A 23,570-nucleotide genomic window follows, 5' to 3' on the forward strand; every position below is an offset into this window, starting at 1 on the left:
GTGACGGTGCATAAAGTACAAGGGACTACCCTAGATAGAGCTATCTGAATAGTAATTGTCCTATGTTAAAAGAGCTCTGAGTAGTCATTATTCTGTACTAAAGAGCCCTCGAAACATTTAAATATTTTCGTTGAAGGGCAAAATTTTCCTATCGATATAAGACTTGAGTGAGAACTATCATTAGACAACCTTGAATGGCTGCTATTTCTTTAATTTATTTATTTGTTATATTATTTTTCTTTATTTTTTGACAGTCGTGTTTTTTTTAATTTTTATAATTGTTTTTATTTATGTTTATTATGAATTGAGTTGTTAAGTTTCAAATTATAGCCAAAGATATAGCGTGTCAACTAAATTGAAGAAGACAAATAATATAAAAATGATAGTAGTATTACAGTTACATGTTAACAGAATAATGATTTGAATAAGTTGATAGTAGGAATTTAATTTCAGATAAATCAATAATAATAGTATATGAGACTTTGTTATGTCTAATTTTATGAAATTATTTCTGATAAGATTTGCATGTGTTTATATAAATTTTACACATGTGTATGTGTTTATAATTTATTTATTTACGTAACTCAACGAACGATAGATGAATCATGCAATGAATCAATTTAATTATATTTTAGAGTTTATATTACAAAATAATTATTTTTACGCACCCTGATCAATGTAGAATGAATGACAGCTATTATTATTGTATCAAAAGAATAACATTTTTATTTGCTTAATTTCCTGCTTGGCAAAAAAAAATCTATTTACAGTAAATATATATGTACACCGGAAGTAAAAGGAATCAAGTAACAGATATAAAATTTTAGAAATCTAAATGAATGTATTTTCTTTGTTTATCTTCCATAATTTTTCAATGAATTCTTTCAATAGCTTTTTTACGTAACATTTCTTTAACACCCATTCTCAAATTTTAAATATTTTATGGCTTTTGAAATACTGGATGGACTTGATACATTTAACTTTGGTTAACAAATATAGAATAACTATGTCCTTAACTCGCCGGATTAGTATAGCGGATAAAATCGTTATCGCTGCTAATTTTCGAAGCTGAGAGTTCTAAAATTCGAGTCCTTGTAAAAGCAGTTGCTTTTATATGGATTTGAATACTAGGCTGTGGATACCGGTGTTCTTTAGCGGTCGGGTTTCAATTAACCACATCTTAGTAGTGGTCGACCTGAGTCTGTTCAGGCTTAGGAAGCCGGTAGCGGTAATTGTATTTGCCTACCACATACACGCACCCGACCTGGAAATAGCTGGAAAAATTAGTCGGAGAAAACAAAAAAACCACATCCTGAAGGAAAACCACAATGTCCTAACTTGTCATTAAAAAAGTGCAATTTGACAAAGGAAATTCATGGTAAATTTGTAAAAAATTACAGTAATTATTAGGACGTTCAATTTATACAACACTAAAAAGTCAGAAATTAATAAAATGCAAGTGGCTTTTACAAAAGTATCATTTTTTTAACTATTTCACATGAAATATATCCAAGCATGACAAAAACTGTGTACAGCCAATCCTTAGCAAATTATAAAAAAATTTTTTTTTTTTGTCTTCAGTCATTTGACTGGTTTGATGCAGCTCTCCAAGATTCCCTATCTAGTGCTAGTCGTTTCATTTCAGTATACCCTCTACATCCTACATCCCTAACAATTTGTTTTACATATTCCAAACGTGGCCTGCCTACACAATTTTTCCCTTCTACCTGTCCTTCCAATATTAAAGCGACTATTCCAGGATGCCTTAGTATGTGGCCTATAAGTCTGTCTCTTCTTTTAACTATATTTTTCCAAATGCTTCTTTCTTCATCTATTTGCCGCAATACCTCCTCATTTGTCACTTTATCCACCCATCTGATTTTTAACATTCTCCTATAGCACCACATTTCAAAACCTTCTAACCTTTTCTTCTCAGATACTCCGATTGTCCAAGTTTCACTTCCATATAAAGCGACACTCCAAACATACACTTTCAAAAATCTTTTCCTGACATTTAAATTAATTTTTGATGTAAACAACTTATATTTCTTACAGGTCATATAAAAAATAAATATTAAAAAAAAAATATTATTAAAAAAATGCGCATAAAAATGATGAAAAAGATTAGACAGTTTTTATAAACTTAAAACTTAGGTATTTATGTAAAATTAACAAAATCGTAATATTGTTTAAAAATAATTAAATTATGAAACCTATATCATTAGAAAATGATAATATTCGTGAAATTTTAACTTTAAGAAGAGAATGCTAATATTTCTAACATTTTAGAGTAAAAAACAGTCATCATTTTATGAGTAAAAATAGAGATAACAAAACTACTGACGTATATAACTAAAAATACTTACAAAGTTATACAAATTTATATAACTTATAATTTTGTAATTTATCATTTTATATAAATGTTCACTGTCGTTTATAGAAAATTAAAAAATATTTAACACTAAAATAAACAGAAATAGTAATCACTTATGAAAATATTATTCAAAAATTTTTTTTTTTTATTTTCTGATGAAAAATAATTAATATTTTATGCATAATTTTATTTTAAACTAAAAACAATAAAAATCAAACATTTAAATACTTTTCCTCACAACACAGTGAAGTTATGATTGATTACAAAATACTCGTCTTGTTCGAACGGAATATCTGCCGCAGGATTCGCGTATCATAAGTTTCTATAAAATGGGTGGCATTACGAAAGTAAAAACTGTAGAAGATTTATTAAGTCATCGAATTTGGCTGTTGAATTAAATTTAGAATCTTTAGAAATTACATCCTTACATACAGAATTTTTGGAAATGTAAGACTTTGTCGGCGAAATCTTCTTAAATCTGTTTCAGTGAAAATATTAACTTAAAAACTAATTTAAAAAGGAAAAATAATATCACATGTTATTCTGCTTCTCTTCTACACGGATGTATTTCTAAAATAATTGTATTTTTTTTTCTTTTTTTTATTAACAACTAATTTTGGACATGGTGCTTCTAAAACGTCATATAACTCGAGGAAACATGTTCCAAGTAGACCATGGACATGTTCAACTAACTCCACTCAATACTCTTAACCACGGTCTAGTGGTGGCGTCTTCCCAAACCAGCGGATTTGGAAGTGGAGAGTTCCAGCGTTCAAGTCCTAGTAAAGGCAGTTACTTTTATAAAGATTTGAATACTAGATCGTGGATACCGGTGTTCTTCGGTGGTTAGGTTTCAATTAACCACACATCTCAGGGATGGTCGAACTAAGACTGTACAAGAAGACTACACGTCATTTATACTCATATCATCCTCTAAACCTTAATTCCCGGAGGCTAAAGAGGAAAAAGAGATAGAACATGATCCCCTTTCTTAATGGCTACATCATTTATTATCAACCGTAAGACAGTCTTTTATTTCAATCTCTTAAAAGTACGCGAAAATTTATGTAAAAAAAAATTTGTCAAAAAGTAAATTTAGGAAAAAAACTTGGTCCCTTTTACCTCCAGTGTACAAATATATTTTAATATGATATCACTACACCTTAAGCCCCCGTGGGAACTCCAAATTATTAAATGGAAATGAAATTATAAATTTTATATGATCGAGTCATATCATTTTAAAGAACATTAAAAAAAAACGATAATGACCTAAATTACTTCAGTCACAACTCTAACCAAAATGGCTGCCATTTAATGATTTTAACTACTAGTCTCAAAGGTGGCTTGCAACACATCTCAAGTAGTGGTCTCTTGAATTCGTCGAACTTAGTAAGTGATAGTGTCTTCATCTTTCATTTGGAAGGTTCTGAATTCGACTACCGCTCGTGTTTTGGCATTTTTCATGGGCTAAAAACAATTTCATACTATATTCTCAAGCATATAAGACTTGAGATGATTGTAATAAATTATCAACTTACTTAATTTTTTTTTCTTTTATTTTTAACTAATCTTTAAAATTGTTCATTCTGTAATATATCAAACGATCTAATTATCTTTTTTTAGCACTGCACATCAAATATATTTTTTTCTTTCTAACTTTTTTATTATCAGAGTTGTTGCCATTCAATGAAAGCAATGTTCCAAAGAATTTTTTTAAAATTGTTTTCTATCACCAAGATAAATAAATGTAACACCTAGACTTTTCTTTCTGAAAACAAAACTCATCTTACTCCCTTCCTAACTACATCTTTCTTACTTCATCCTTCTTTGCTAAATTTTATTGTCTTAAAATTTTAATATTACCGAAATAGACTTACATAAATTCACATCATAAGACCATTTTTTTAGATTTTTTGACCGATCTATAAACTTTACCTTTATAACGATGGTAGGGAAAGTAAAAACCTAAAAAAATTGATTTTTTATAAGTTTTGAGTCTTAATGAGACATTAAAAAAAAAATCAACAAAAAAAGAACATCAATTTAAATAACCTGCGAAAAAATCTTTATTCCAATGCTTCCAAGTCCAAAAAATCGATTTTTGCCATTTGTGTGATGTGCGGTATGTTTGTATGTTGGCCTGTATTTGGTCTTATAATTCTAGACCTCATCAACCGATTTTCTTCAAGCTTGGTGGAAGTTCTACACTTAAGTATTTCTTAAAAAAGAAAAGTCAAAAATGTTCACTCCTTCCTAGAAAATTACAACTTTGTTTATTTAGAATTATGGTGTATTTTAGTATTGTAACATGAGCAGGGCACCGTGTTTCTTCCAATTAAGAACGAAAGAGAAAATAAAGCATAATCTAGAAGAAACTAAAAGAAATTCTTTTCTTAGATTAATGGACTCGTATCGTTTGTCCTTTGTTATACAGACAATGGCACCTCCAAAAGTTCTTGTTCGACTAGAAGGGTTACCGGACCGGAATAAGAATTTACAGAAAAATTTAAGGGCGCGGACAATGAAAATGATCACATTTCAACAATTAAAGAGACGAGTCGGGTCGGGTACTGGTTCTGCTGGCCAGAGGATATAAATACTGCCAGGGACCAGCGGAGAGAGTCTGTAGTTCGGCGAGGCCCGAGGCTGTATTCGGCACAGTTGTAATAACAACCGTTAACTGTCAGTAGTTCTGCGAGGCTGTGTTCGACGCATTCGTGATAACAGTGATATCAGTAAGCGTGTATTAACTACGAGTGAACAGTACGTCTCGAGTATACCAGTGTAGACAATGGGTAAGTAAAAGTAGTTCGGTGAGTAATTGGTAAATAGTAGTGGGTGACAGTATTATATTCATTCATAAAGTATAGGGTAGTTCATTAACAAAGAGTAAAAGTAATAATACTTACAAAAATTGAATTGTATGAACTTTAGATTTTTCTAGTGTTATCTTCTTGTTAATGCAATGTTAATTTCTAGCCATTATAAAGTGTTTAGTAAACTGGACTGTATTCTGGTTTTATAATTTAACTGTCATTAAACAAACCTTGTTCTTTTTATTTGAATTACTATTTTGAATGTTTTATATGCACGTAATGTAATTATTATTATTAATTTTTTAAATGTCTTAGAGTAATAAACTATATTTGTAAGAAATGTTTACGTTTGTTAGGCTCTCTACATCCTTGTCGAACCGCGAACACGCGACTGTATTTTTGAAACAATTTTAAAGAGTTCTTTTTTTAAACTTTATTATCACCATCCAGGGATTATTTTCTTAAAAATTAATTTTACCCGAATGCTTCCCCTTGAGTATGGGAACCTTAACTAGAGTACAACTAGAGGGCTAAATTAGACCCCCTAAGTATAGGGATCCTAGCCGTAGCCTGTCAAGTTATGGCTAAGAATAAAGCTTTATTGTAAGAATTGCTAGCTTTTATGGCTAAGAATTGCCAGCTTTATTCTTAAAATTCTTGTGAACTTAAATATCAATGAGAAGAAACTGTTTGAAAGTCAAGTTTGAGCATTTATTTTCTTACTAACGAAAGAATGTATCTAAGTTTTAGCGTACAATTTTTGAGCAAGCCAAACTAACCTATTATATAAACTCGATGTTTTGGCATATCATCTGTTTGCGAAGCAGTTACGATCAAAAGAGTTATTCGATTTGTTGCAAATTTTCAGTAAGGTTTCTTGCTACTATGGGGAATGACTTATGCGTAAAGATCCAACTGGTCAGGCATGCAATTTTACATACGCTACAAAATTCCATTTTCATATCCCACGCACAAGCTTCAAGCTTTTATGGAGATAAATCACGAAGCCAAAAAAAACTTCACCGCCTAGCAGGTGATCTTTTTACAATGGTTTATAAATTTAATATATATTTTAATTAGATATTTTTTAATTAGATTAAAAGAATAAAAATTAAGAATCTGCGGAAACATCACCTAGACATGTTTAAAACAGTGATGTACGGTGTCCTTGAAAAAAAATGTTTACGATATTGCTTACTAGTGTTCAGATATTTTTAGTTCTGTCTAAACCTATCGCGACCAAATGCGATCGTTAACTTTTAATATAATTTATTTTAATTTTCGCTTATTTGTTCAATTTTTTAAATTTACTTCGAAACAAGCGAAATTCCCAGATCTTCTAATGTTCTCAAGTTATAAAACAAAATCAGTATAAATATAGTAAATTAAATTTGTTTGTTCAAACTTTCTTACTTATGCTTGCTTATATAAAATTACTTCGATACGATGATGGAAATGAAACATAATTTTTTCTAAAAATAACTTTTAATTTCTGAAATAATTACACGAACGATCTGAAATTTGTTCAGGGTAAAGATAACTTTAACAAAACAGGCTTTAATTTTAAATAAATATTATAACTGTTACTTTTAAAGTAATAAAAGTTCAAACTCACCTGATTCTGAAAAAAAATACATCTATCTCTCTTCTTTCTCCAGTAGATTTATTAGAGTATTATTAGAAAGTCAGCGACCATGTATTATTTTATTTGAAGTGCAGGCAGAAATCGAAACGAAAACCTACATGATTTCTGTTGTAGGTTAAAAAGATCATATTGAAAAAAGGTAAAAATAAACCAGCATATATATTAACGCAGTAAGTCTTTATTAAATAAAAAAAAAATTATATAAAAATGCAATAAAACAATACATACACAAATGCACACACAACCATTAATATACCTTTCTTTAATTCATCAATATCAATAATAAAGCAATGTTGAAAAAAATAACAAAAGTAATTAAATTATTGATTCTGTATGAGATAATTAGAAAAAGCATGAAGAATTGATAGAACGCAAAATATGATACGTTTCGATTTTTTTTTATTTTTTATTTTTTTATTTTATATCTTTATTCCCTTACTTCAACTAAACAATGTATTTGGAACAGAACCAGGATTACGGGCAGCATTTAACATTTTATAAATACTCGTTCTTGTAAGAAATCCTTCCATTGTGAACAATGCGACGACAATGAATGCTAAAAAAAGAAGAAATGTATTAAATCCCTTTTATTGACAGGTGGTTATAATATATAATTTTAGGTTAATATTAAAATGGTTATTTCCTAGAAATAATAATTCCTAGAAATGGTTAATTTCCTAGAAATTTTAATTTGTAAATATTAGTCCCATTGTTCAGAAAAACTATTTTTAGGATTTGTTCCAGGTTTTAGATAATCAGAAGAACGCCTTTTTTCCTGGCTGAAGTAAGTAATAAATATGAATGAAAATTAGCAGAAATTACAAAATAATTTATTTTCTTCATAATTTAAATAGTGTTAGCAACAAAATCCAACGGAAATGATTTTTCTTAAAAAACAGTTTAATGGTAATCTGAAAACAACAGTAAAAAAAATAATACTAATAAAAATAATTAAAGTACAAGGTTATAGACGTGAAAAATATTTTTAAAGAATGGCTTAACTTACCTGTTCAAATAGTATTAGTACAAGTAAAACAAGATTAGAAATTCAATACGCAGTATTTCTAATCACTGAAAGTGTAAGCGTGCTTTTAGTTAAAACTTCTAATACTTAAACATTATACTATCACTTTTTTGTTTTATTAACTCAAGTTTTTTTTAATAATATTTATCTGATTTAAATTTCATTAATATTTATTTTATTTGGCTAATATTAGTAGTTAAGATTTTTAATTCCTTAACAATTTTTATTTTAACTCACCACAATCTATATTGTTAATTTACCTAGGTTATAAGTTTTATAGTATGATTACTAAATAAATAATTAAATTCATGTTTGATACGTATAAATTTACTGCGGAGGCATGAATTTTACAATACTGTGTACTATTAATAAAAAAGATCAGCATTAATAAAAAAGATTAATAAAAAAGATCAGCATTACTGTATTGTTATGGCCATGTAAATTCAAGTGGGTTTCAACGATCTTTATCATCGTACGCTCAATCTCGCTGAACTAAGCAATTTTATTAAAGATTCATGACAACGTGAAAATAAAAAAGAATTTACAGCATTCCCAGAGTTAGAAGTAGCAAAAACTTCACATTGGCGAATGCGTGATAGAGCAAGTATTTTTACAATTTTTGTAATTTTAGAAATTCTGATTGTTAACCAGAAAATATTCGAAGAGTGTTGCGGAATCCAAGTACAATTATTGTCAAATTAAGACATTTAAAAAAAACATATATAATATTTTCTACTTTAATTTTATTATATAGCTCGGATGAATTTTATTTTTTTATTTGTAAAAACTGTTTTATTTACAATCAGTATCCCAAATAACAAAACTATAAGTAAAATCGTGTAAAGCAACAATGACGTGAAAGAGAGATAACCATTGATACTTCCCAAGACAATACAATAAAAGTCTGAAAAGTATAATACAATTAAAAGTACAACGAATAAAATATAACTAAAAATGCACACGTAGATCAACAAGGAACCAATAGAGTAAAGAAAAGAGAAATAATCAACACAACAATAAATCAAACATGAGGACAATATTCACCGCACAACAGTCTCAAGATCCAATCCATGCAGCCCGTTCAGTCGTCTCACATCCTCACTGTTATCTAATAGGTTAACAGCCAGATGGTTTTCATATGTGTTAATCGTAAGTATTTACTTTGAGCTTAATCGGTTAATATATTAAGAATAGACAGTATACCTAGGTAATCGTGGATTTCCTTGTTCTTTGCAAACCAAGGCGCCTCCGATACGTTCCTCAGCACTTTGATGTCGATATTGCTATCGCTTTCCATAACCCGAAATTGTATCGCGTAAGCCCATATTGGCTTTTAAAAACGCCTTATACAACAACAGTTTGTTACTTAATGACAACACGGACCTTCTTCCTAGTGACCACTTCAACTGCCTAAGCTTTTTTTTCTGTTTAGTTTCCGTAACCACCGTAAGGTATTACTTCAGAGGATGAATGAGGCTGAGATGTGTGATTAATTGAAAACAAACCACCAAAGAATACCGGTATCCACGATTTAGTATTCAAATCCGTATAAAAGTAATTGCCTTTACTAGGATTTGAACCTTAGAACTCTCAACTTCGAAATCAGCTGATTTGCGATGACGAGTTCATCACAAGACCATCCCGTTGGATTAACCGCCTAAACTTAAGATTTAATTGCTTTCTCTTCTCTCATGTAATTTTTCTATGTTAGGCGGCGGTCCAGATGAAGTCATAGGCATCTTACTTTGTCCGAATGAGGGATATGAACTCCATTTAGGCATACTCGTCTCTTCATTGAAAGCATAAAATGACTGGAGTATTAACCTTCCTTTTAGCAAATTAATGTACTTTCCTTTTAACAAATGAAAAAGTCGAACTTTGATTGTAGTTTCTCCGATGCTATTGTTGGGTCAACGTCAACCGCCATAATCGCCGTGTCATCAGCAAAGGACAAGAGTGATATAGTCCGAGCTAGGAAGATAAGCAGTGTAGATTGAATGTAAAACCAGGCCCAAGACTGAACCCTGTGGAACCCCCGATTTGGTATCAAAAAAATCCTGATAACTCTTGGCATATTTAACTTGTGAGAACTATCCGTGAAAAGAAGTTACGTAATATCAAATAATATGGTTGGGGCAAGCTCATCTTAAGCTTGTACAGCAAACCAGGCAATCATACCTTATCAAAAGGCTGTTGGATATCCAAAAAAAAATCCAACCGAGCAATATTCCTTCCTTTCGAAACAACCGCTGTTGACGTCAAAAATTCTACGAGTTTATTTAATGCTAGAGTGCCCACTGCGGAAACCAAACTGGTGGCAGGAATAACGTCCCCTTCTACAAAAGTAGGTCTAATTTGCCCGACGAAGAGCCTCTCAAAGATCTTATAGAGAATTCGACAAAAGGCTGATATATCTATGAGGTTAATTTTCTCCAAAACATTAAAAATATTTATATATATTATCTTAAAAAAAAATTATTGACGATTTCAACTTAATTGACCATTACATTTTCTAAATTTGAATTCAGTTATAAAAGATTCTAATTAAAACTGAAAAATGCGATATTTGTTTCTTAATTAATGCGATATTTATTGGCTAGCTATATGATCCTAAAGTCATTTTCCTTGTTTATAGTGTATTATAAACAAGTGTATCATAAACTACGTCTTACACACAAAAACACATACACACACTTACTATTACTATTTAAACTGTTAAGGTTTACTTACTTTTACACTTACTATTAAGTTAATATTGCTTACCTGTGCAATAGCAGTAATTTTCAGTGGATGTAAAAGAAAATGGATAATTTGGTATGAACTGAGTAAGACCGGTCATCAAAAAATACAAGTAAGTCGAGTATGTGGACAATCGTGATTTAAAATCTGGCCAAAACTATAAAAAATTTTAAATGTTAAAATTAAAGTACGTATATTCGGTGCATAATTTTTGCATTAAAAAATTATTTTTGTGTTAAAAAATTTATATTTTTTCAAATAAAAATGTGTTAATAAAATTATATTTTGCAGAAATATGTTATATTAAATTATTATCCTATTCAATTCATTCTTTTCTCTGGGTTATCGATAAATTTATTGATTCTTTGCTTGACTGATTATCCTCCCTAGTCAATATGAAAAAAATAAGTAATGTATGATATGGAAGTAATGTGATCATTTTATTAACCAATTTAAAACGGAATTTCATTTTACACTCTAAAACATTGGTATATTTTAAGAACAAAGAATTGCTGATAGAGAAGCACAGGAGAAAATATGTATACAGTAGATATAAATACTTTCTTGTATTGTAGAAAAAAAAGTAACGTTTCGTAACAAACTCAATATCATTCTATATAAATTGAAAGTCAAAAGTTATAGGTCACAGGCTATAGTATGCGAATTCAATAATGTGAACGGTTTTAACAGTTACTAGCTGAGAATTCTGACGATATTTTAGACTATGTTTTCTATACCGATGAGACATAGTTCCATTTATCAGAGTATGTGCACGCAAAGAACTCACATTTATGACTGCCAATAATCCACATGCCTTAAATAAAATTACTCTACGTGATCAGAGGTTAGGGTATGAATTGCAATATCCAGAAGAAGAAATTTTCGACACAATACTCTTCGCAGAAACAATAAATTCTGCTAGTTATTGTGAAATCATTCATCGGTTCATGGGATAACTAACCGAAGATAAAATTAATAATGTTTGGATTCAACAAGACGACGCGTCCGCGCATACAATCAGTCTATGAGATTACTAAAAGAGGCTTTCGGAGATCGAATCATTTCTAAGTGCTTGTGACTACCTCGTTCTCCAAACTGAAACCCATCGGTTTTTGCTTCTGGATTATGTAAAAAGTAATATTTATCGAGGAAATTTCAACATCCTTTAGGAACTTCAAACAGCTATTCGTGATTTCGCCATGATTTTCTCCACCCTATGAACAACATGAGAATTTTTAGAACAAGAAATAATGGATGCAGATATGTCTGGATGTTCATCGGAACTATCTCCAAAAACTACTGTAGGGTAAATCAATGCTATCTATTGTTGTATAGCGCATACAGGTGAATAATTACTTTTCAAACGCGCTGTAGAAAGAGATTCTTTAAAAAATTGTGTGGGGTGTAGCACTTTATTGTAGAAAAACATGAATATTAAAAAAAGAAAATAAACAGGCTTTAAAATATTGTGTTTCAGTAAGATACTGGAAATTAGATTTGTTGATAAGATTTATTTACTTATTTAGTAATCATATTGAACGTATCAGATCTTACAGTTTCTGTCCCGATTTGGCGATTAATATTACAGAAAATAAACATTACTACTCCTGTATACGTTACATTTATCTACATAGAATATAGTTAGAATAAATATACAAGATGAACCATATAAAAATTAAAAGAAGAAAAACTGTTGTATTTATAAATCTGTTTGTCCAGTAACTACAGCCCTTTGTCCAGTTACAGATACCTTATTTCTTCTTTTATGATGATAATTTATTTTGTAACCTCTGACGAATGCCAAGCCTGTCCAGGATTTGAACAAAATCCGGAACTCGTTGTTGTTCGCATGCTGACGGAACACGCGCTCGTTGACATGGCAAACATCTTCGTAAACTGTTTCCACTACATTTTACACGGTATTTTGGACATATAAAAGCATTCAGTTGATTGGTTTATTAACAATCGACATAAACCGCATTCGACCGAACACTTCTTAAATAAAGGTAACTTAAACCAAATTACGTTGAGTTTTTTGACATTTTGTACCATTAGGTGTAACATATAATCACCATTACACGAAAGAGCTCAGACAACAATCCAAACAACGGGTGGGAGGAAAATGTGCCAATGAAAGCAAAAACGGCTCCGTCGACAGGAAAAGTAATGACTGTGTTTTTTTTTAATTCTAGTGGTTTGTACTTATTACTACATGGAAAAATCAGAACACCATCATCAAATAGTATTACGCTTCACTAGTGGACTGATTGAAGAGTGCTATTCAGGCTAAACGTCTACATCAGCCAAAAAGACTTACTCTTTCACCACAATAATACACTTGCACACACCTCTCGAATTGTTGCTGCAAAACGTTTTAACCTACTCTTCGAAGTGCTTTCACATGCGCCGGACTTGGCTTCCAGAGATTACTTGGTCTTTCAAATCCAAGCTGAAGAAACGACTTGATGGACAAAGATTCACTTTAAATGATGGTTAACCGCTAATTTTCCTGAGTTGGAAAAGTGTATGATAATTAGGAATTAGAAAATTTGAAAGCAGTAGGTCTAATTTAATGTATCGATTGTAAGTTAACTAAGTAGAAAAAAAATTCTGAAAAATCGTGTGTTTTCTTTGACAACCCGAGAAGTTTCCGAACGACCCTCGAATGTTTGAAGTCGGATTTATTTTTTTTAAAGTTAATTTTATTTTACAAAAGATTTTTAGTTTTATGTTGAACATGATATAAGAAAAAATAATAAAATTTGGTTGTATAATTTTTGTATCCTATTTTTTAACCAAAACTAGTTTTCTTAAATTTTTGGGTAAAAAGTATTAATCACGATACTTAGAATTATTTAAAAGCACTGATGATTACTTAAGCAGTCGTGACAAAAAAATCTTCAAATCATCTACGTAGAAACTGCATTTTTCTTTTAATAAATCTTCCCCTTAAATAACTTAGATAAAATTTAACAAATGGATTGCTTGTTACAGAATTAAAAAGAGTTATTTTAATCAATCGCTTTCTTGTAGAGAAAGACTAGAACACACATGTATTTAAATATATAAATAGCAAACTTAGAAGCTCCTCCTTTTGTAAAGTCGATTATAACCAGTAACAAATAAAATTTGGATTGAAAAGTAAATAACGTAAGATCTAGGATAGAAAATATTTTGCGATTAAATATCAACCAAGATAGATGAGAATAGAAAAGTGAATAAAAAGTATGAAATCTCATGTTAGGTTAACTGATAAACTGAAAAAAAAAATGTGTAACTTTAACCACACCACAATAAAATTTCTTTTATCATAAAATATATAAATAAATTTTAAGTTTCATATTGTTTTGTGTTGATCGCAATTTTTTCATTAGGTTAACATTCGATCCGGCAATAGATCTATTGAAAACTTTCAATACAGATAACTAATTGAAAACTTTGTAAATGTTCTACATCTCAGAGATCATAACAATTAATGTCTTTAGTGTTTGGGGTAAATACCAGATAAAAAGTTTGTTATCTCTATTCATCAGAACGATCAAAGGGAATGACAACGTACAAAAATTATGATTTAAAAAAAATAGTTAAAAGCAAAGTTTCGGTTAATTTAAATAAAATACATTAGAAAACAGAAATAGGAGACAATTAACTTGTCTGAAGTCGCTTGATTTAAGAAACAAAACAATTATGATTAGTATTTATAATGTAAAAGTATCTATTAGTACATTCAAGTTTTAGAAATTACCAAATACACATTTATTTGAATAAAAAGATTAAATAGCAGTTAAATAAACAAGAGTTACTTACTATTTCTCCTATGAAAATTATTTTAAATAGAATTAACATCAGCCCATAGACACAGTATATCACACCAGCAACCACTGTAAATGAAAGTTACCAGCTTTAGATGTTAAAATATGATTTTTGTAAGGAATAAAATAAATTTTTGAATAAAAACAGATAAGTCACTAAAAAGTATTGAATCAGTCATTTAAGAAAGGGCTCAACTGCAATTTTCCCCCAAAAATGACTTCTTTTCATTTCTGAGCTTTTGATTAGTAGATACTTCATTCAAACGTGTAAAAGGGCTCAATTCCATCTCATAGAACACAAATAGCAGTATGTTTTAGACAACATTCATTTTTGAAATGGCTCAACACCAGAAATGGAGCTCTTTCAAAATTGAACTTGTTTGCCATCAGGTAGTAGTTATATGAACTGACATTGAACAGCTGATTGTATTTTACTAATAAAAAATAGGGCCTCTTCAAGATGTTAATGATAAATTAGAAATTAGGAAATGAAAAAAAGGAGTTCAATATCAAAAAAACTACAAGGCTGAAATTATTTAAAAAGTAGAATATGTGGTGTTGAATACACAAATTATTTTAGAAAGTTAATACCAGCAAGGACCTTTGGAAATAGCTGTAGGTAAGCCCATATACTTTTATTTATTTATTATTAATTAGAAATGAGTTTAAACACAAGCTTTTTGCTTTTTGCTTAGACTCTATACATAAATTAAATTTAATTAGTTCAGTAACTGTAATACATTTATTATACTCTTAACTATAAATTATATCAATTGACAGATATCTACATATATAGATTATAGAGTATGTAGATTATATAGTTTAATAGTCTCTATTCTACTAAAAAATGTAAAATCAAGAACACCTAACCTAAACTATATCCAAAAATAGTTTGTGTTGTGTTGGACTATTCAAAAATTTGGTTGTGTAGTTAGTTGTAAATATGAGTTTATTTCTGATACAGCTTTCTTCATAAGTCCAGTTTTCTTGTTTCAAGTGCAAAAACCAGTATTTCTCAAAATGATCAGATCCTAAGAAGTAAAGCTGCATGAAGAAATTAGAAGTCCTAACACAAAAAGTTAGCAAGATGTATTTTTGCAGTCATTTATTGAAGGCAGGCAAATAGAAACAATTTGTCACACAGTAGAGCCTGGTTCCAGTTCAACAAAATTGCAAGTCTTCTATTTTAAGTATTTTATTCAGCCTAACTGTAAACTAAGAATGCAGGTATGTAAAAGAGCATTTCCTAGTATTTTTTTGCTGTCACAGAAAAGCAAGTCAGAAAATTAAGAGCAATGCTAATGCATGGAAAGTTTCTAGTTAATATGAGAGGAGTAGGGAATAAAAACAGGTTGGTACCTAAAACTAATTTTAAGTTCACTATGCTTCTTTTCACATTGCTTCTTTTCTTTTTAAATGCAGCTACTACTCTTCTCAGAAGTATCACTACCTTGATCCTTGACTAAATGTGAAGTTAATGAATGATATGTTAATGAAATGTATCTCATTACAAAAATTAAATATAAATATGTACTACTTGAATTATTTTCATAATAATTTTGATTAGGTAACCTCAAATAGACACGTGTAATATACGAAAACTCTTACTTAAAAAAGACGATCAACATTAAATAGGAAAGCTATAAAAATATGCTGCTTAAAAAAATGGTTCATATGTGCTGAGCAAATAAATTTTTTACTAGCATGCAGTACAGCAAAGAGATGAGCCAGAAAAATGGAAGTGTACTCTACTCTCACTGTGCTTTGATTTTATGAAAAATTTACCCTTCCCACAGATACCTGTACAAGATATATTTTTTTGTGACAGCTATGGGTCAGTGTTTAAATATTCATATTCTTAGTTCTGGAAAATCCATTATATATGTATACCATGAAGGCATAGCAAAAAAGTATACTAATGACGCATGCTCTTTTATTTTAGATTATATTAAAAATCATGTTTCTGATAGCATAAAAGAAATTCATTTATAAGTGAACAAGGCAATGTTCATATTTGTGGAGGAGTGTAGCACTACTGTTTTTTTGACTGTAGACAGAGGTGGACAGAGATGTATAACACAACAGTTCACTCTAGGCTTAGTCCTGCTGAAAAAAGTGACATGCTTGTCAATCAATTCTAAATAAGAAATGTTGTCCATTTAATGTTACTGTATTTTTGGAACCTGAAATTTTTTTTGATTACATTAATAACACAAATAAAAATATTAATTTACATTACTCTATTCAAAAATGAAATAAATTTAACCTGCAATTAATTACAATAATATAATTACATAAGTAAACGTTTTCACTAAAACAGTATCATAATTCACAGTACTATATTCAATGCTGACAGTAATAATTTGGGCATGTAGGCCTACAGAATCGCAACAAGTAAGATATAGCTGCAAAATAAAAAATAAAATAATATTTTTATATTAATTTACTAAATAATTAAATGATCAATACTACCTAATACAGTTCTTAACCAGTTTCATCTGCAATTTCTGTAGAACTATATTTTGTGGTGGGCCACAACCCTCAATTTCTGAGCTTGACTCAGTTTCACTTTCATTGAAAATAATTTCCACTCTGTCTTCAGTACCTGATGTCTCATCATCGTCCATACCTATATTTAAAATTATGTTTTCAATAGCATCTTCCATTAAGGTATCTGTTTTCCAGTAAGAATCCATTACCTCTTGAAATTTTGACACTAATATTTTCCAGTGTTCTACAGTAATTGACAAAATTGCCTCTAAATAACGGCTCAGTTTTGTTAATGACATGTGAGACATATTGTGGCCACAACATTTTTTTTTAACTAGTTTACAAATAAATTCAACTGGGTGGTAAGGTAGCAATCTAAGCACTGTAATTCCTTTGTTATCCAGTGTTTTGTTTAACTCATATTGTAATTCTGGGCGGTGTATTTTGATAATTTCTAAAATTTTTTTTTGTTAGATCTGTGTTGGAGTTAATTTTATTTTTTTGGAGCCATTCTTGAATATCTTTTTTCAATGAATTGGATGATGAAGATTTTTTCTTGTTTATTATGGTAAAATGCATTATTGATGACTAAAATACAATTTGTCGGTAGTCCAGGGATATCTTGCTTTTCAATATACTAAAAAAATGTTCATTGTTCTCTTTATCTCTTTATTACAATCTTCTGTTTTACTCTTGGAATCGTACATTAAAAAGGCACCATCAGTGAATCCCATGTCCCCACCTGCATGAGTCACAATTAAACAGTCACCGGCACTACTATTAACAAAAACACCTGGTACGAATTACTTTGCCAGCATTTTTTTTACCATAGATGTGTGTTTCATCCACAGAGTGGCGTATGAAATGATCCACCATTTGGTTTCATTAAAAAATATTTATTTGAATTGCAGTATAGAAAAATAAAATAATGTTTTCTATATACCTGGAGATTATGTTCTGCTTATTACATGTTCAATATGATCACCATCACCTCTAGCAGCGTTTTCAATATGAACTCCTATGTTGCTATAACTCGACGACACATATCCTCGGTTATTTCATTGCACGCCTAAATGATCAGCCCTCGCAATTCCATCACCGTATAAGGATCTTTAGCGAAAATCTTTTCTTTTAGAAATTTCCAAAGAAAATAATCACACGGATTCAAATCAGGACTACTGGGGGGCCGCTTCTGTCTACACGTAAAACGATTAGGAGATCGATTAGAAATGACATTTACGTTAAAAGTTTCATGTAGAAAGTCTAAAACAAAATTAGCTGTGTGGGTCTGGCTCTATCCTGCGTGAACCACTCGTTTTCTAATTGAAATTTTTTTACAAGAAGCGGAGGAACAAAATTATTACGCAACACGTTTAAATAATGTTCAAAATGGGCCTATTGCCCATGACTTGAGATAGCGGCCCGTACCGTAATTCTTGTAGCGTGATGCACTTTTCATGATGCACGTGTGGATTTTCGGAAGTCCAAAAACGCACATTTTGTTTAACAACCTCGTCTAGGTGAAAATGTGCCTTATCTGAAAACCAAACATTGTCCATCATCTCGTCTTGGTTCACAACCAATTTAGCGAATGACATTCTTTGATGTTTGTTGCTAACCGTTAATTTAGGCAACACTGTTATTTTGTACGGATGCAAATGCAAATCGGTTTGTACAGATCACCTAGAAATCCAAGTTGTCCTACTGCTTTTCTTATTGATTTTCCCGGGTTCCTCAGCAACGCGCTCTGACAGCTTTGACATTCTGTGGAGAACGAACATTGGCTAACACTCAAATATTGAACCATCACTTTTAAATTTCTACATATTTTTCTACGTATTGTTTTAAATGAGGGCGACCACCGAGTTTGAAAATGTGCAAGAAACCGTCTTTGTGTAAGCGCTATACTTTTCGTTTCATTAAAAACAACACAATCTTTACGCGCTGTTCAACAGTCAGTCTTCCTATGTCAGCCGTCTAGGAACGACACAATCAATGCACTCGGAAAGAGAAGAAACTAATACTCATGAACTGCTGTCACTTCTGCCAACATAAAACACATTAATAATTAATTATTAACCTAAACAATTATTGCTAAAACAAATGTTAGATCATTTCTCGCGCCATCCTGTAAGTTTCACTAGTTATACGATTGGCCTCTTTTGCTCAGAAGTTGTAATTTTTCCAAAATACCTAAGAAAAATGCACGTTTTGCGATTACATCATCTCGTTCACACAAAATCAGTCTATTGTTTTTACACCTCTTGAATTGTTTTCAATTAGTTTCTAATAGTTTTCAATTCTATTATTTTGGTAGGTTTGTAACTATACATCATTTATTCTTTCTTAGAAGACTTTCATGCAATGCTTATGATAAAGATTTTGGTTTAATTAAAAGGTTAATACATTAGCAGGATAGGATATATTGTGTCCTATCCTAGTCCTAGCAAAGGAAATTATTTTTATACGGATTTGAATACTAGATCGTGGATACCGCTGTTCTTAGGTGGTTGGGTTTCAATTAACCACACATCTCAGGAATGGTCGAACCGAGACTGTACAAGACTACACTTCATTTACACTCGTACATATCATCCACATCCATCCTCTGAACTAATATCTGAACGGTAATTCCCAGAAGCTAAATCGGAAACAGAAAGAAAGGATATATTGTGTAAAAGAGTGTATTTCAATCATTGTTTCAGCTGTTGAAAGTAACAGATTTACTGTGGCAACGATGAATAATGATGATACTGTTGATCTCGTTAAACGGTGGCCTAGTTTTTATAAGAAAATTGGGACTATTGACAATCCCTGCGACTAAAGAATTCTGTTTCAGCCTACCTTTTTTTAATCAATTTGAATACTCTGTGAGAGCCACTCAACAGGTGTAAAAATTTATTGGTTGTTTTTCAAACTGCACATTTGATCCAAGAAAACCAAGCCGAGCAAATTTAATTCAGCTTCCAACTTCTAAACCATTTATTGATGAAGTGCTTATAAATAACAGAGTAGGAAGATTTGAAAAAACTCGTATGTTACAATCCAAAAGAACTTTTATGAAGAAATCCTGCACTGGCCAACATATGCAGAAGTTAATGATGAACTGTAATAACCATTATTTGTATAATGAATTGTATAATAACCATTATACTTTCTATAATGAATCATGCATTTAATAAAATAATCATTTTTGCTTTCATTATAAATTGTAATTAATTTTTAACCTTAAAGTGAAGAATTATCTCAGCTTCCAACAATGTCATTTTTAAAATTGCTCAATTCCATGATTTAGAATTAATTTGTATCCGTATGTATTTCGTAATATGAAAATTTAAGCTTTTACCAGCTTAAGTTATTTAAACAGAGTATAAAAATACCATAACATAAAATACATGTTTAACTTTTGAGAACCATATTAGGTTTTCCTTCTCCTGAAAAATTTACGTTTGAGTTATTAAATGTCCCTTTCTTAAATGACTGATTGAATTATGAACAGTTTTTTTTCATGAACCCGTCTATTTGACTACCCCTTAAGATGCCGACCTAATCTTTAATAGTAAAAAGCATGACCTGCAGAATCAAGTATGAAAATTTTGGTGTAGCCAATCCCGAGCTATGTATATAACGCGATTAATTGCCAATACACACACCTGTACAGAATTTGCCACTCCCTATTTTTGCATTAACGTCGACATTCAAGATGTTCCTGAGTCCAAAAATAAACATTTGAACAAAGCGGAAATGTAAATTTTGGCATGACTACCATACATTCTCGGTCATATTTAAAAAAAAAAAATCTGATATGGACACCGCGTGACTTCCTTGTACGCTTATTAAACTAAATTAAAACTCTTTATTTTTTATTTTTTTATTTAAATATATTGATTTATTAATAATTATTAACCTCTGATTGTAAAAGTTTTTGAATTAAAATGAAATGAACATAAAATTTTATTTCACTACTGCTGATTTTTTTTTTCTTTTGTTACTATCGAATTGTTATTTATTGTTAAAGATTTTTTTTTTTTTTAAACCAGAGGTTAATAATTATTAATAAATCAATATATTTAAATTTAAAAAAATCAATTAAAAAAATATGTATATGAAGTCGGATTGAACCGATGTGGCTTGTAAGATTTAAATATTTCATTAATCAAAATTTTATTTTGCTATAACTCTGGAACCAATGAAAATAAGTACCACTTATGATATATCATTGAAAAACTCTGAACGAGGGCTTATTACTGCAGTTAAGAAAGAGTCCAAAATCCAAATTTATTTAGAGGCCTGACTGGATACACATTTTTGACCCTGCCGATTACAATCAAAAGGGGAGCTGCACAACTACATGTTACAACAATCCTAAATACAAAATTTCAACATTCTACGGCTAATGGTTTTTGAGTTATGCGAGATGCATACGTACGTATGTAAGTAGAAATGTCACGCCGAAACTAGTCAAAATGGATTCAGGGATGGTCAAAATGGATATTTCCGATGAAATCTGAAAACCGAAATTTTTAGCGATTACAATACTTCCTTTACCTCGAACGAGGAAATAAAAAAACGGCTGGATGTGTAAAAAGTACCTAAATTCTCATTCTTGCAAAAGAATGTAAAAACATGGATAACTTAAGAAACTCAAGCCGTCTACACTAAATTGTTCTATAAAAGTCGCACATAAAATTTTAATATTAATAGATTAAAGTATATTAAAATATTTACTCAAATAAACAATTATATTTAATGTGTTTGTGTGTGTGTGTGTGTGTGTGTGTGTGTGTGTGTGTGTGTGTGTGTGTGTGTGTGTGTGTGTGTGTGTGTGTGTGTGTGTGTGTGTGTGTGTGTGTTGTGTATGTGAAATCATAATATAAACATATTTAATCTGTGCATGAGTAAATATAAAAATAAAATTTGAAGAATTAAATTAAATATACCCTAATATTAACACTGGAGGTTAATCTTTATTTACAAAAAAAAATCAGTTGAAATAGCCGTTTAATTTGTTGCTAATTATTAGTTATTGTTTATTACTATCAATATTGTAGCATTCTTTAAAGTTCGTTATTGTACGCATTAAGAATGTAATATGTAATAAAACTATTCATGCAGCGCGTTTTATCTAGTTTTATTTTTAACTCGGTTTTTCCGTCATTGAAAATTTGAACGCTTATAACTCGATAACAAAAGCATTAAGAAAAAAACGGGGTTCTTCACTGTTTTTCTTCTAAAATTTTGAATCAAAATCATGTGTCACCTTCCTATTTAAAAAACTTTAAGTTGATTCAATATGGCAGATCCAAGATGGCGGACAAAAATTAAAATCCCACCGTAATGCAGATTTTTTTTTAACAATGTAGAGCACCATTTCTTTCTATCTCCAAATACCTCTCAGATATGCAGCATAAAGCTGTTTCATACTTAAATATCACTCTCTTTCTGTAAGTACATATATATATATATATATATATAATTAAACAATCAAAATTAAAAGAAAAAATAACAATGATAAAATAATAATTAGATAAACAATATCTATGGAACATTGTAGAAGGATTATTTCCACCTGTGTTTATAACATTAAATAAATTATTAACTAATAACTACTCAGAATATCGCAATGAAAAGCGGAAAACTGACTTGAAAATTTTCAAAAACCACTGAAACTTTCAACTCATCCAACACTACTTATATTACCTATATACTCCTTATTCATGTTTAAACAGGGAAACGAAGAATAAGCTTAATAACCCAAATCCAAATTATTCTTAAATAAATGTAGCTCATGTTCATATTCTCTCTAACGAAGGATAAGGATACTTAGTAATAAGAAATAAATTAATATAAATAAGAAGAAATTTATAAATAAATAAAAATATTTACTTACTAAGAGTTGTTATAACCAGACGATAAATGTGATGGAACAATAATTTAAAGTCAAATTCCTCCAAATCCTCCGAAACGACCATAAGTTTGGTTGCTTCTGGTTTTATTTCACCAGAAATATAATATCTAATTATAGTTCCGATGTACATTGCAATCTAAAAAAAAAACATTACAAGTTGAATTGATTATCACAAGAAACAGCCGTTCAGAAGTAAAACATTGTTCGTTTGCTAAATCTATATAATACAGAGTGAGCAACATAAAACCGAACCCATAACGTAACCGCTGCAGAATCGGTAGGTTATGTTGGAATGAAATTTTAAAAATGATACGGATAAATTAAATAAGAAAAACATAAAACTTAATTTAAATGTTGCATTTATTTACCTTATTGTTACAAAAGACGTTCAAAATGACCACCCTGGGCATCGATGTAGTTTGTGCGCTCGACTGATCATATTGAGAATCGTCTGACGCAAAACGTTGTCAATTGCATTGATTTCTTGTTGAATGTTCATCTTCAGTTCATCAATATTGTGTGGATTAGATGGATAAACTCTCTCCTTTAAGTAGCCCCAAAGGAAAGAATCACAAGTAGACAACTCTGGGGAACGTGGAGGCCACCGTACTCTGCTGATAGCTGGTTCATTTGTGAAAGCTGCATGAACGCGATTCAGTGAAACGTTTGATGTGCGACACGTTGCTCCATCTTGTTGGAGGAAGCTGCATTCTTTTTCATTATTAGTTAATTGCGCGTAGAATTCTTCGAAAATTGTGAGGT

The 23,570-nt window shown here is 30.3% G+C and overlaps 1 long non-coding RNA gene across 1 annotated transcript; it reads right to left on the reverse strand.

Moving 5' to 3' along the window:
• Nucleotides 1-10,645: 10,645 nt before the first annotated feature.
• LOC142320935 (uncharacterized) lies at nucleotides 10,646-22,869 on the reverse strand. The gene is made up of 3 exons (XR_012755516.1): nucleotides 22,791-22,869; nucleotides 14,406-14,479; nucleotides 10,646-10,755 (listed from the first exon to the last, which is right to left on the reverse strand). It is a non-coding gene; the product is annotated as an uncharacterized LOC142320935 (long non-coding RNA).
• Nucleotides 22,870-23,570: the final 701 nt, after the last annotated feature.

Source organism: Lycorma delicatula, chromosome 3 (assembly GCF_047948215.1).
Source record: "Lycorma delicatula isolate Av1 chromosome 3, ASM4794821v1, whole genome shotgun sequence".
NCBI lineage: Eukaryota > Metazoa > Arthropoda > Insecta > Hemiptera > Fulgoridae > Lycorma > Lycorma delicatula.